This window comes from Lactuca virosa, chromosome 4, assembly GCF_052849685.1.
Source record: "Lactuca virosa cultivar CGN04683 chromosome 4, Lactuca_virosa_CGN04683_v6, whole genome shotgun sequence".
NCBI classification, from domain to species: Eukaryota; Viridiplantae; Streptophyta; class Magnoliopsida; order Asterales; family Asteraceae; genus Lactuca; species Lactuca virosa.
Window position 1 is genome coordinate 242,444,110 of NC_136429.1, and position 7,471 is coordinate 242,451,580.

Here is a 7,471-nt window from a genome sequence, read left to right on the forward strand (position 1 = left end):
TTTCATTTTCAAACGAAAACTGAAAACCTTTTTTAACAATGCATGAAATGAAGTAATGTTCCTAGACATCCCCGAAGAGTTACAAACTTTAACTAAACTAATCGAAATTCCACTACTAAGCTTGAGCTTGAACTCTCCAACCATCAAGACAGTCAATGTCCGTCTATTCCCCATGATTATATTCATTTCTCCATGCTTAAGCTTCCTTGTTGCCTTTAGTCCCAATAATATCGAGCATATATGAGTACCACATCCAGTATTAAGAACCCATGAGTTAGAAGTGGTAGTATTATGAAGTTCTATCATATAAGTACCTGAACTGGATCCAGTCACTTGAACCTTTCCTTCTTTGAGGTCTTTCAAGTACTTTGGGCAACTTCGTTTCCAATGCCCCTTAACGCCACAGTAGAATCACATTGCTTCCTTTGGATCACTCACTAGTGGAAATGATTTATCTCCTTTTTCCTTATTTCCACTTTAGGAATTAGAATCAACAACTTTTTCTTTCCACTTAGGATTTGAACGCTTTCTCTTCTTTGCATCACAATTCCGAATGGTGAGCACTTGAGTTTAAGGTGCAACATTAACTTTCTTCACACTAGCTTTAGCTATTTGGAGGAGATTGTATAGCTCCATCAATGTCTTGTCCACACTATTCAAATGATAACTCATGATGAAATTATCATAAGAACATGGGAAAGAACCAAGCACAAGATCCACTGCTAGGTTCTTATTGAAGACAAGGTCGAGTTTCTCGAGTCGGTCAATGAGTTTGCATGACGTTAGGGATTTAACATCTTCAAATTGTTCTTTCCTTGATCTTTGCTGAAAACGTTTAGCCAATTGCAATTTCATTTCATACACCCAAGTGTTCTCGAATGTCTTTTGAAGATCTGAGGATATGATGGCTATCATGATGCAAGAAATCTTATTCGAGTCATCCATGTATTTGGCGTGAGCATATTTTTCTTCATCGGTAGTATTTTCATTGGTTTAGGAATAGGAACATCGAGCACATATTCAAGATTGTCATACCTCAAAGTGATACTTAGATTTCTCATCTAGTCAAGATAGTTAGCCCCGCCAGTGAGATTCTCTTGATGGAGAACATAAATGAGGGAGTAGTTTGGAGTGGTGGGAGGAGGAGGTGGAAGAGGAAGATAATTGACATCCGACATCCGAAAATGAGAGAGATAGTTTAGTTAGTTAAATTAATCCTTAAATAATTACCTAATTTATTATAAGGCTAAGATCCATATTTTAGATTTGTTTTATGAAGAGAGATACCATAATCATATCAATAATTTTTTTACGTAGGGTAATCTCGGATTTGCACATCATATATGAAATTCCTAGATTCTTGAGATTCATTAAACTATTCAATGGCATGTTAATCTCTGATTTGTACATCCTAAATTTGTGTCCGGGATACCGAGGTCTCACAAATAAGATGGTGAATCAACCATGCAATAACGAGTGACACTCGATTATGTCATGGTTCTCTAGTTGAGTTGCCGGTTAACCACACACGCTCCATCAACAAACCATACCACAAGTGTCACATCATTTTCTACTTAGGTCACAAATTTATGTCCGGTTAACCACACACGCTCCATAAATTGGCAATAAAGAATAATATGCATTATTCTTTGATTAGCAACTATTCACGTTTTCCGAATATAACTAAAACCATGAAGTTTGTTTTTAGTACTTTTATTTTTTTATACTTTTAACGAGACATCGTCTTATCGAACCCTTTTGGCTAACGACAATCCACCACACAAAGAAGCGGTGAGTGAAAAGCACACTCATTCAATGGTCATTTTATATGTCGTTTCCTTATACCTCTCTTATAGCATGACTTCTTGAATGAGGCATAGTCTTGATTTAACTAACGATCATTTATTAAACATGTGATGACACATGTCATTTAGTTATATATATATATATATATATATATATATATATATATAATGTCCCAAAATTTACAAAAAAAAAAATTCATTTTTAGTTATGTAAAAACATAGGTTTCCAAGAGGCAAATAAGAAAATTATGAGTATCAGAATACAATAGTCCTAAAATCAGAGTATCAAAATATGCGGAAATCATGAAAAGCTGTGGAGGTGAGTGTACTGTCAAGCGTTCGCCTTCTTGCGATCATCTGAAGTACCTGAAACACATTTAAAACCACAAATGTAGGCACAAATATTATTGAGTTTCCTTAAAATACCACATACAACACGTATACCACAACACATAACTATAACGGGTCTATAACAACCCCGGGTCAGTATCAACCCCGAGTCCGCATTGACTCCGAGTCTGAATCGACTCTATTCAGGTCCATATTAACCCCATGTCCATATCAACCCCGATTCTGTGTTGACTCCAAGTCCGTCTCGACTCTATTGGGTATGTATCAACCCACATGCATATAACATACAAGCATACAATAGGAGTCACGAACACAACATACACAAAATGACACCTGGTGTCCTAAAGTATAGTGAAAAGACTCACCTCGTAGATAATAACTAAGCACCATAACTCTTGCACAGTGTAGACCGGTACTATGAAACACCTAGTCAAAAATAAGGAAGTACTCTCTCTGTGTACACCCTAAAATTCTTAAGTTGGCCAAAAGTCAACTATGGTTAAAAGTAAACAGTGAAGGTCAATGGTCAAAGTTAATAATAGATGGTCTTCACATCGTGGCCACCCATAGGTTACGTCATGATCACTCCATGAAAAAATAGTCGGGCCATTCCCCAGTCGTCACGTCGTGGCGACCTGAATGCCACGTCGTGATGACTGGTTTCCTACAACTTAACAGATTCAACTCTTAATCTGTTAAGCCACTCATTCTAACTTTTTCAAAAACCTTCCTAGAGCCTAATATACCACAAAGATCGATGCTTTTCAGTCATGGATATCCAATGAAAGTCTATAGCTCAAACTTAGGTCAAAATAGGAAGAAAGTCACCAAAATCGCATGCATGGAGTCTAATCCACCATCAAACTTCAGATTTGAGACTTATGTTTAGCAAAGGACCTCAGTGATCCATAAAGTTACTAACATTATGGATTACATGCATTTAAATCAACCCATACATGGAAAAAAGCGGGTAAAACCCTAGATCTAGCATGCTTAAATGAGAAAGGCAAGAACTTGAGGACTTACAAGGGTCCATAAACAACACAAGATGGTAAGGAGGAGGCTTGCTTGCTGAAACAATGATTCAAAGGAACCTTCTTCTTCAACAACGACCTAAAAACCACTGAAAGATCTCTCAAGATCAACAATGGAGGCTAGATTCGTTTACGGCAGAAAGGGAGGTGATCGAGGTTGAGGGTGTGCAAACATTATCCCTTCACTTCCCTTAAATAAGGAGAAAAACACAGAATTAGGGTTAACCCCTGGGAGTTCGTCACATCATGACTACTTAATCGTCACGTCGTGACCGACAAAGATGGATACGCGTTCTGCATCGATGGTCACGTCGTGAGGATTCCTTCCTCACGGCGTGATCATCTTGAAATATACGGTTTAACATTTTAAATAGAAACAGAGGTATAAATGAATCAGTTACCTTAATTAGGTGTTACCACTCTCCCTCAATAGAACTATATTTCGCCCTCGAAATTCGCATCTAAAAACATATCTGGATAGTGCTCGCGCATCTCTAACTCGGGTTCCCAATTCCACTCTGAGCATTTTTGGTGCCGCCATTACACCTTAACAAAGGGTACCACGTTGTTGTGTAAGGCCTTCTTCCTCCTATCAAGAATCGCCACCGGTCGCTCAATATAATTTAGGCGAGCATCAACCTGTATATCATCCAGTTGAATAACCACAGACTCGTCAGTTACATATTTCCTTAACTGGGACATGCGAAAAGTATTTCTGAATATAATTGAGTTCCTCTGGTAGATCCAATCGGTAGGCTACCCTGCCCACCCTAGCCACAACTCATAATGGACCGATAAACCTAGGGCACAACTTCCCTCATTTCCTAAAGCAATGAATACCCTTTCAATGGGATACCTTCAGAAGTACCAAATCCCCAACCTGAAACTCTGTAACAACCCGTAATTTTCAAATCTGTAAAAGTCAACAAAAGTCAACCAAGGTCAACAAAAGTCAAATATGTCAAATAAAAGTCAAATTTTGTTGATTTGTTAATTTATTAAAACTTAATCAATGATTTTGATATGTATAAACCTTTTATTATTCAAGTGCTGCAAAATTTAATTAATGATTTTGATATGTATCAACCTTTTATTAACATGATATTACTTATATCATGTTAATCACACATTATTATGTGTTTAAAAATTATTAGGATACAATATCTTTCCCGTGTTCTAGTCCGAAGTCACTATTTTCAATCCGTTAGCAAAATCGTTATCACACAAAAGGTGAGTTCATACCCCTACAATTTTCATGATTTTTCACTGTTTTAGGGGGGAATACAAGTGTAACACAATAAAATTTGTGTTAGTATCTAAATGTTTTCAATATTTTATTAACTGTTGCCGTTATTTTATATATATATATATATATATATATATATATATATATATATATATATATATATATATAAATTATATAATTAGGATTCAACAGGCTTTGAATTGATAATTTGACTCCATTTTCTGTTCCTTGTTTGGTTGTGGGTTTGGAGTAGAATTATTTATTCGACTGTCTATTTAATCATAATTATATAAATATTATATTTATATAAGTATAAAATGATTTCAAACTCGTTAAACAAAAATTATAAATTTTGCAAACTGTTTTATTACTATTTGGACTTAAATGTTGAATTTCACGGAACAACTGTATTACAAATTTTACAAATTAAACAAATGTTTTCATTTCAGTAAAACACAAACATATAAACTATAATAGGTATAGTTTATGAAACTTACATATTGCTTTTCAAAGCTCATAATACAATATAAATCATATGCACTACTTTACATACTCAGAGAAACATGATGGAAAACAAAGTAACTTTTCATTACAAAGTAACTTTTCAAGTATCATGATGGAACTTACATATAGTTTATGAGATATATTTACAGTTTATTCATTTCAAAGTAGCTTTTCATTATTCTATACGTAATCATCAATATAGCATTTGTGAGACACACTTCAAGTACTTATTTGAGTACCAACCAAGTCCTGAAAATATAACCAGAGTGTCCTGGAGGGAGAGCGTGACACTTGTGTATAGATCTATACGGAACTGACAATCCTGCACTAGAGCTGCTCGCAATAGCTAGGCCGGCATGCCTGTGGTGACAAATGTCGTACCGATTTCGACGCCTGAAGAACGTCATGTTCAGGCCATCTTAGGTCATCAAGCATGGTTATAATAACTCACAATTTGGTATTGAATAATATGATTAGTGTATGAATAAGTAAACAACTTCACATAGTTTTATTTAATAATAAAACATAATACAATATTTTACAAGTATAGCTGATAAAACTAGATATTTACAAACATACAGTTTTCATACAAGTACAAATATAGAACACTATTCCAGTATAGAGAAAACACACTTTTCATGGACGATAACTACATTATACTACTTCAGAGTACAATAACAATTACCCGTTTGATTACAATAAAGAAGCTCGTAGGGAGCCATGCTAATGCTGACATGATAGTTGTTCTTGACAAAAAGGAATAGTGATCCCCAAGGCGAGCTACTAGGGTGGATAAAGCCCTTGCCTAAAAACTCCCTGGAGTTATGAGGACAACTCCTACATCTCAGGTGGAGCAAGGCTATATGGTGCCTTGGCAATCAGGGAAACACTAAGGATCAGGTTGATCCTAAGCTCCACTTGCCTCTCAGGGGGAACACCTGGAAGATCATCAAGAAAAACATCACGAAACTCCTTCACCACAGGAACATCTAACACTGACTTCTTTTCCTCTACTCGAGTGTTGACCACATAAGCAATATAACTCGAGCATCCATGCTAAAGATATTGCCTAGCTTTGGTGGCCGAACAGAAGTCGAAACCAACTCTAGTGCCCTCTCCAAATATGGTCAGCTCTCCCCCACAAGGGGTACGAACTACCACTAGTTGACGTTCACAGTTGATCAATGCTCTGAACCAACTCAACTAATCCATACATGCGATCATACAAACATCTCTCATCAGAATAGGAATTTGGTCGATCGATAATCCCACACCAAAAATATCCTACACGGTCACGGTACACCTCTGAGGCTGAAATTATGCGATCATTAGCTATGTCGACCTCTAGAGGTCGATCCAATGATCCACGGGGAATATAAAAATCCATACTAACGAAGGTAACAAGTTCACTAGGAATGTACCTACACAAGCATGGATATAAGCATATATAAAATATAAATGGAAAGAAATAAAATAGATACATACCAGTAACTATGTCTGGCGCTGCTCTGTCCTCTTCTGATGTCTACTGGAAGCCTCATCCTTGGGCCTTTGGGGCCTCGGCCCTCCCCTGACGTCCATCAATGATGCGCATGGTCATAGGAGTAGGAGTCTGAACTGGTCTCGATGCAAGTACCGGATAATCGACCTTCACATGGCCCGTCTGGTTGCATCTGTAGCAGACTCGAATACCCAATGGACAATCTTTCGCAAAGTGCCCCTCACTACCACACTTGTAGCACACCGTCTCCATTGACAGGGACCCTCATGACCCTTACCACACTTGTTGCAAGTGCGGCCCCTCTGACCTCTTGATCTCGAATAAGCGGGTTTGAACCGCTTAATTGTCGTTTACGACTGGACTGGTCTCATGTCTCTCCTCTGCGCCTCCACCTCACTCTCTCTATCATGGGTCTCCAACTCAATCTCCCTCCTCATGTCATTGCTTTTTCCTGATGTAAAAGCAACATCCCGAAAATCAGGGAAAATACTTATTCTATATTATTTTAAGTATACTATCCTTGTTACCAAAAGGCAATGCCAGTAACCAGGTATAAGAAGAAACCAAGGGTCTTTCTTGTTCATTTAAATACTCCACTCTGTTCTAGTAAAAAGGCACATACAAAACTTAAATTGCAATACATACCCCCATCATTTTTGCAATATGATCATAAGTATTAACTTTGGCATCGGAGGGCATTGCTAGGTCCCCATCCGATAATGTTCTTAACCTAAATATCCTATATTTTCCAGACATGATTCCTTTCCCGAACTCCAGAAGTAAGTCCTACTCCTTTCTACCGAAGGATCACGGAGCCATGTAGCATCAAGTTCCTTTTAAGAGGACACTGTCTATTAAAATAATGCCACAAACAGTTTATAAATGTCAAAATCTTCAAATTATTCGACCATCAATACCAACTGATGACCAAGTTGAAACTACAAAGTAGTTTTGTATTAAATTTGAATCTTATCGCACATCTGAAGGATTCGAATAAGAACTCCAACCTGAGTAGTCATCTTTTTTGATA